Source organism: Ailuropoda melanoleuca, chromosome 6 (genome assembly GCF_002007445.2).
Source record: "Ailuropoda melanoleuca isolate Jingjing chromosome 6, ASM200744v2, whole genome shotgun sequence".
Classification (NCBI taxonomy): Eukaryota; Metazoa; Chordata; class Mammalia; order Carnivora; family Ursidae; genus Ailuropoda; species Ailuropoda melanoleuca.
The window spans coordinates 76575470-76583076 of record NC_048223.1 but is presented as its reverse complement, the minus strand read 5'-3'; the positions used below and the strand labels follow the sequence as shown (position 1 = coordinate 76583076).

Here is a 7607-nt window from a genome sequence, read left to right as displayed (position 1 = left end):
TTTTTCAAGGAGTATTGCAGTTGAGCCTGAGAGATATATACATCAGATGTCATGTTTTTTGTCCTATTAGTTTTTTCTTAGAATATTAAAGGACATTATAAAAAATACAATAAAATAAATATATTTAATTAGAGAAAGAATAGAGAAAACCCTAGGTAAGTATGATGGAAATAATTAGTGCTTAGATGAAAGTTTAGAGTACTAAGTATCCATATTAGAAAAAAGAAAGGTCCAAAATTAATAATCTAAGTTTCTACCTTAAGAAGCTAGAAAAGCCATACAATGGAGTATTACTCAGCAACAAGAGGGAATGAAGTACTGACACAAGCTACAAGATAGATATACCCTGAAAACACATACTAAATGAAAAATCAGTTACCAAGGACAATGTATTGTATGATTCCATATATATGAAATGTCCAAAATAGGCAAATCTAGAGAGAACAAAAGCGGATTAGTGGTTGCCTGAAGATTGGGTAATCAGGAAGTGATGGCTAAAATTGTAGAATTTCCTTTTTGGATAATGAAAATGTTCTAAAATTGTGATGATGAATACACAATTCTGTGAATGAACTAAAAGATATCAAATTGTACATTTTAAGTTGTGTTGTATAGTATGTGAGTTATAATTCAATAAAAATGTTTTCCAAAGGTTAGAAAAAGAACAAATCAAAAGCAGAAGGCAACTTAACAATAAAGATCAGAAATAAATGAAATAGAAAACAGATCAACTACAGAGAAATTAATGAAACCAAAAGCCAATTTCTTGAATAGATTGATAAAATTGCTAAGCCTCTAGCCAGAATGATAAAGAGCAGAGAAAAAGAAACAAATTACCAATATTGGGAATTTAAAAAGGGACATCACTACAGTTTCTACAGACATTAAAAGGATAATATTGGAATGTGATGAACATCTATACCAATAATTAGACAACTTACATGAACTGGACACATTTCTTTTTTTCTTTTTTCTCTTTTTAAAGATTTTTTTTTTTTTTGATGGGGGGGGCAGTGAGAGAGGGAATACGAGCAGGGGGAGTGGGAGAGGAAGAAGCAGGCTTCCCACTGAGCAGGGAGCCTGACGTGGGGCTTGATCCCAGAACACTGGGATCATGACCTGAGCCAAAGGCAGATGCTTAACACTGAGCCACCCAGGCGCCCCTGGACACATTTCTTGAAAGGTACAAATAATCATGAAGAAATGGTCTGAATAGCCCCATATGAAGTAAAGAAATTGAATAATTAAAAACATTACCATAAAGCAGAGTTGGTGCCTAGATATCTTCAGTAGTAAATTCTATCAAACATGTACAGAAGAATACCAATCCTATACAAATCCTTTTAGAAAATAGAGGAAGATAAAAGCTTTCTTAGTCATTTAAGAAATAAGCATTACCCTGATTCTAAAACCACACAAAAACAATTTTAAAAAACTATGGATAAAAGCTCTTGTGATCACTGAAGCAAAATACCTTGCAAAATATTAGCAAGTCCACTTCAACAATAAATAAAAAGGTTAATATTCTATGACCAAGTTGCATTTATCTCAGGAATACAAGGTTGGTATAACATCCAAACTTCAATCTGTGAAATTTACCATGTTACCAGAAGGAGAGGAAAAAATGATCACATGATTCAGTAGATGCAGATGAAACTTTTGACAAATTTCAATAGCATTTGTGCTTTAAAAAAATAAAGCAGCGCTCGCTTCAGCAGCACACATACTAAAATTGGAACAATACAGAGATTAGCATGGCCCCCGTGCAAGGATGAAAGGCAAATTTGTGAATTGTTCCATATATTTTTTTTAAAGATTTGACTTATTTGAGAGTGAGAGAGAGAGAGAGAGAGGGAGGGAGTGCGCCCACAAGTGGGAGAATAGCAGAGGGAGAAGGAGAAGCAGACTCCCACTGAGCAGGAAGCTGGATGTGGGGCTCAATCCCAGGACCCTGGGATCATGACCGGAGTCGAAGGCAGACATTTAACCAACTGAGCCACTCAGGTGTCCCAAGTGTTTCATATTTTTTTAAATGATTTCCAGTTCAAAACAAAATTTAAAGCAAACTAGCAATAGAAACTTGTTCAACTCAATAAGGGGCACTTACAAAAACCTTACTCTATCATCATGTTTTCTCACTATGTTTGGAATAAGGCAATAATGTTTGCTTTCCCCTCTCCTGCTTAACACTGTGCTATGGTATGAATGTTTTTGTTCCTCCCCCACCAACTGATATCTTGAAATTATAATCCTAACTAATACCATATTATGATATTCATGGGTGGGTCCTCTGGGACNAGAAATTGAATAATTAAAAACATTACCATAAAGCAGAGTTGGTGCCTAGATATCTTCAGTAGTAAATTCTATCAAACATGTACAGAAGAATACCAATCCTATACAAATCCTTTTAGAAAATAGAGGAAGATAAAAGCTTTCTTAGTCATTTAAGAAATAAGCATTACCCTGATTCTAAAACCACACAAAAACAATTTTAAAAAACTATGGATAAAAGCTCTTGTGATCACTGAAGCAAAATACCTTGCAAAATATTAGCAAGTCCACTTCAACAATAAATAAAAAGGTTAATATTCTATGACCAAGTTGCATTTATCTCAGGAATACAAGGTTGGTATAACATCCAAACTTCAATCTGTGAAATTTACCATGTTACCAGAAGGAGAGGAAAAAATGATCACATGATTCAGTAGATGCAGATGAAACTTTTGACAAATTTCAATAGCATTTGTGCTTTAAAAAAATAAAGCAGCGCTCGCTTCAGCAGCACACATACTAAAATTGGAACAATACAGAGATTAGCATGGCCCCCGTGCAAGGATGAAAGGCAAATTTGTGAATTGTTCCATATATTTTTTTTAAAGATTTGACTTATTTGAGAGAGAGAGAGAGAGAGAGAGAGGGAGGGAGTGCGCCCACAAGTGGGAGAATAGCAGAGGGAGAAGGAGAAGCAGACTCCCACTGAGCAGGAAGCTGGATGTGGGGCTCAATCCCAGGACCCTGGGATCATGACCGGAGTCGAAGGCAGACATTTAACCAACTGAGCCACTCAGGTGTCCCAAGTGTTTCATATTTTTTTAAATGATTTCCAGTTCAAAACAAAATTTAAAGCAAACTAGCAATAGAAACTTGTTCAACTCAATAAGGGGCACTTACAAAAACCTTACTCTATCATCATGTTTTCTCACTATGTTTGGAATAAGGCAATAATGTTTGCTTTCCCCTCTCCTGCTTAACACTGTGCTATGGTATGAATGTTTTCGTCCCTCCCCCACCAACTGATATCTTGAAATTATAATCCTAACTAATACCATATTATGATATTCATGGGTGGGGCCTCTGGGATGTGATTAGGTCATAAGGGTGGAGCTCTTACGAAATGCATTAGTGATCTTATAAAAGATTCTACAGAGCTCCTTAGCCCCTTTCACCATGTGAGGATACAAGAACTCTGTGACCCAGATGAGGGCTCCCCTGACTACACTGGCAGGTTGATCTCAGACTTCCAGACTCCAGAATTGTGAGAATAAATTTGATATTTTAAGCTACCTTGTCTGTGGTATTTTGTTATAGCTGCCCAAATGGACTGAGACCTATTATATGAAGATCTTAGTGCAATAAGGTAAGAAAAAGAAATAAAAGGCACATACATTGGACAGGAAGAAGTGGTCTTTATTCACAGGTGACATAATTGTGTTTGTAGAAAATCCTAGGGAATCTACATAAAAACTTTAAAACTAATATGTATTGGGGCTCCTGGCTGGCTCAGAAGAACACGTGACTGTTGATCTTGGCTCATGAGTTCAAGTCCCATGTTGGGTATAAAGACTATACATACATACATACATATGTGTGTGTGTATATATGTGTGTGTGTATATAAAAAAATAAACTTTATATATGTTATATATATAAAACATAAAAACATATATATAAAAACATATATGTAAAATATACACACACACACACACACACACATATATATACACACATATTTATAAACAAACTTAGGGCACCTGGGCGGTTCAGTAGGTAAAGTATCTGCCTTTCACCCAGGTCATGATCTCAGGGTCCTGGCATCAAGTCCCACACTGCGCTCCCTGCTCATCAGGGAGTCTGCTTGTCCCTCTACCTCTCCCCCTGCTCATGATCTCTCTCTCTCTCTCATGCTGTCTCTCAAATAAATAAAAATTTAAAATAAACTTAAAAAAACATTAGTACAGGGGCACCTGGGTGGCACAGTTGGTTAAGCACCTGACTCTTGGTTTCAGCTCAGGCTGTTATCTCAACCTGGGATCGAGCCCTGTGTCAGGCTCCACACTGAGCGTGGAGTCTGCTTAGGATTCTCTCTTCCTCTCTGATCCCCCACCCCCACTCTCTCTCTCAAATAAATAAATCAATCTTTAAAAAAATTAGTATAGATTAACAAGAATATAAAGTCCATATATAAAAATCAAATTTTAGAGGTGCCTGGGTGGCTCAGTCAGTTAAGCATCTGCTTTCAGCTCAAATCCTGATCCCAGGGTCCTGGGATTGAGCCCCATGTCAGGCTCTCTGCTCGGCAGGAAGCCTGCTTCTCCCTCTCCCTGCACCTCCGCTTACTTGTGCTCTGTCAAATAAATAAATAAAACCTTATAAAAATTGAACTTTATAAAAACAATGTACATACAAGACCAAAAATGTTAAACTTAGAATTAAATCTAACAAAATTTGTGTTAGCTCTGTATTGAAAATTACAAAAAATCACTGAATATTTTAAAAACCTTAAATAGAGATATAGATCATATTTGATTCAGATGACTCAATATTATTATCCCCAAATTCAACATAATCCTAGTCAAAATCCAAGCAAGTTTTTTTTTTTCTAATTGACAAGCTCATTCTAAACTTTATATGTAGAAGAAAAAAAATTAGGAAAAAATGAACAAAGTTGGCAGTTTTACATGACCTGATTTAAAGACTTTTTATGAAACAGTAGTTGAGATAGTGTGTATTGTTATAAGACATATAGATCAATGGAACCAAATACAAAGTCCAGAAGTGGATAAACACATATATAGTCAATTGATTATTTTTTTTTAAGATTTTTAAAATTTATTTATTTGACAGAGATAGAGACAGCCAGCGAGAGAGGGAACACAAGCAAGGGGAGAGGGAGAGGAAGAAGCAGGCTCATAGCAGAGGAGCCTGACGTGGGGCTCAATCCCACAATGCTGGGATCACACCCTGAGCTGAAGGCAGACGCTCAACCGCTGTGCCACCCAGGCGCCCCTAGTCAATTGATTCTTGACAAAAGAGTCAAAGTAATTCAAAAGGAAATGTATAGCCTTTTCAACAAACATTATTGGAATAATTGGATATCTATCTTCCTATCTACCACCTGTGTAACTATCAAACCTCAAACTTTACCTCACACTATACATACAGAAAAACCTGAAATGGATAATATACTTGACTGTGAATGGTAATACTATAAAAATTTAGAAAAAATATAAGAGAAAATCTTTGTGACCTTCATGTTCGCAAAAATTTCTTAGGGCATAAAAAGCATTAACCACAAAAGAAAAAAATTTTTGATTTTATCAAGATTTAATATTTCTATTCTTTGAAATATACCAAACAAAATGAAAAGATAAGTCACAGGCCAGAAGTAAATATTTGCAAGATGTACCTGAAAAAGGATTTATACCTAGATTAATAAGAAGATAGCCCGGTTTAAAAAAAGGGCAAAAGTTTTACAGACACTTCACCAAAGAAGATATATGAATGCCAAAAAAAATATTAAAAGATACTCAAGATCATTAGTCATCAGAGAAATGTAAATTGAAGTCAAATAAGATACCACTACACACCAAATAAAATTGAAAGAATTTAAAAGACTGACAATGCTATGTGTTGGTAAATATGTGGAGCCACTGGAACTTTCATATACTGCTGGTAGAAATTCAAGATGGTACATACACTTTGGGAAAAAGTTTCATAGTTCCTATAAATTTAAACATATGCTTTGCATATAACTCATCAATTTCATTCCTTGGTATTTACCCAAGAGAACTGAAAACATACCTACAAAGACTTGTATATGAATTTTCATAGCATTTTTCATGATAATTAAAATCTAGAAACAACTTAGACTTACATCCACAGGAGAATGGATGAAGTGTGGTATATCCATTTAATTATCTCTCAGCAATAAAATGAAGTGAGTTAGTGATATATGCAACCACATGTATCAAACTCCGAAACATGCGGAGTTAAAGAAGCTTAATACATAAGAGTAAATGTTCTGATTAAACTTTCCCCCTACAATTTCATATAATCTATAGTGATTGAAAGTAGATTACTGTTTCTCAGAGGCAACAGTGGAATAGAGGGGTAGGGTAGGGATTGACCAGACAGGGCACAAAGGACATTTTGGGGTGAAACTGCTCTCTATCATGGTGGTTACTCAGGTGTATTCCTTTGTCAAAACTCTTATATAGTGTATTTAAAATATGTGTATTACATGTAAATTATCCCTCAATACATGTTTTAAAAATTAGCAAACTACTTGGCACAGGAAACTATAAATAAAATATCCTAACCAGGTATCATCTATCCCAAGAATAAGGGATCAATATTTTAAAAATCTATTAATAAAACCCAGTCTTAAAACATATATTAATTGTAGGGGAAAGGTGTATGACGTACATTCCTGATTTAAAACAAACAAAGCTTTGAAAAATAGAAGTAGAGGGGACCTTTCTCAATTTCATTAGGGTATCTACTACACGCTTACAGTAAATATCACATTTGATTGTAAAAGTTGTTTTAAAGCATTTCAGTTAATGTCAGAAGTAAAGGTAGATGGAGCTTTCAGGCAACAGGCTTGGGCAGTGAAGGCTTCAATGAGGTAAAATGGTCCATAGTGAAGCTCAGCGGATGCAAACAGGCTTATTGAGTAACCCCCCTGGAAACAGCCACAGCCCCTAACCAACCAATCAGGATGCCTTCCCACGGGAAGGTCAAATTGCGTGCTGGCACTTCTTCCATTGAAAATGTTTCCCAAGGGATTGCTGGGAAAATGGCAGAGTAGGGAGACCCTAAGCTCACCTTGTCCCACGGACACAGCTAGATAACTCTCACATCCTTGTAAGTAACCCAGAAAATGACCCGAAGACTGGCAGAACTCACAACTACTTGCAGAGAAGAGGCCACATCAAAGAGGAAAGGAAGGGTGGAGACCCCGTGAGGAACCAGACAGACCTCAGGCCTCTCTGTGGGAGGGATGGACCCACAAGCGCTGAGACGGGAGAGACCAACTATCATACCATGGAGCCCGCGTGAGCAAGAAGAATCCCCATAACATTTAGCTTTGAAAACCAGAGAGGCAGAATTTCAAGAGTTCTTACAACCAACAGGGCTTAAAACTTGGAATTAAAAAGTCAGCAGCTTGGCTCTGGGAGAGCTGGGAGGGCAAGAGGAAACTGAGTCCCTGCCTTTAAAGAGACAGCACTTCTACATTGTTGGTGGGAATGCAAGTTGGTACAGCCACTCTGGAAAACAGTGTAGAGGTCCCTTAAAAAGTTAAAAATTGAGCTACCCTATGAC

The 7607-nt window shown here is 36.5% G+C and overlaps 2 non-coding genes across 2 annotated transcripts; both read left to right on the top strand.

Annotated features, from left to right (window-relative positions):
* The first annotated feature begins 1702 nt into the window (after positions 1-1702).
* Positions 1703-1806, top strand: LOC117802895. Its single transcript, XR_004626405.1, has one exon. It is a non-coding gene; the product is annotated as a U6 spliceosomal RNA (small nuclear RNA).
* Positions 1807-2769: 963 nt separating this feature from the next.
* On the top strand, positions 2770-2873 carry LOC117802894. Its single transcript, XR_004626404.1, has one exon. It is a non-coding gene; the product is annotated as a U6 spliceosomal RNA (small nuclear RNA).
* Positions 2874-7607: the final 4734 nt, after the last annotated feature.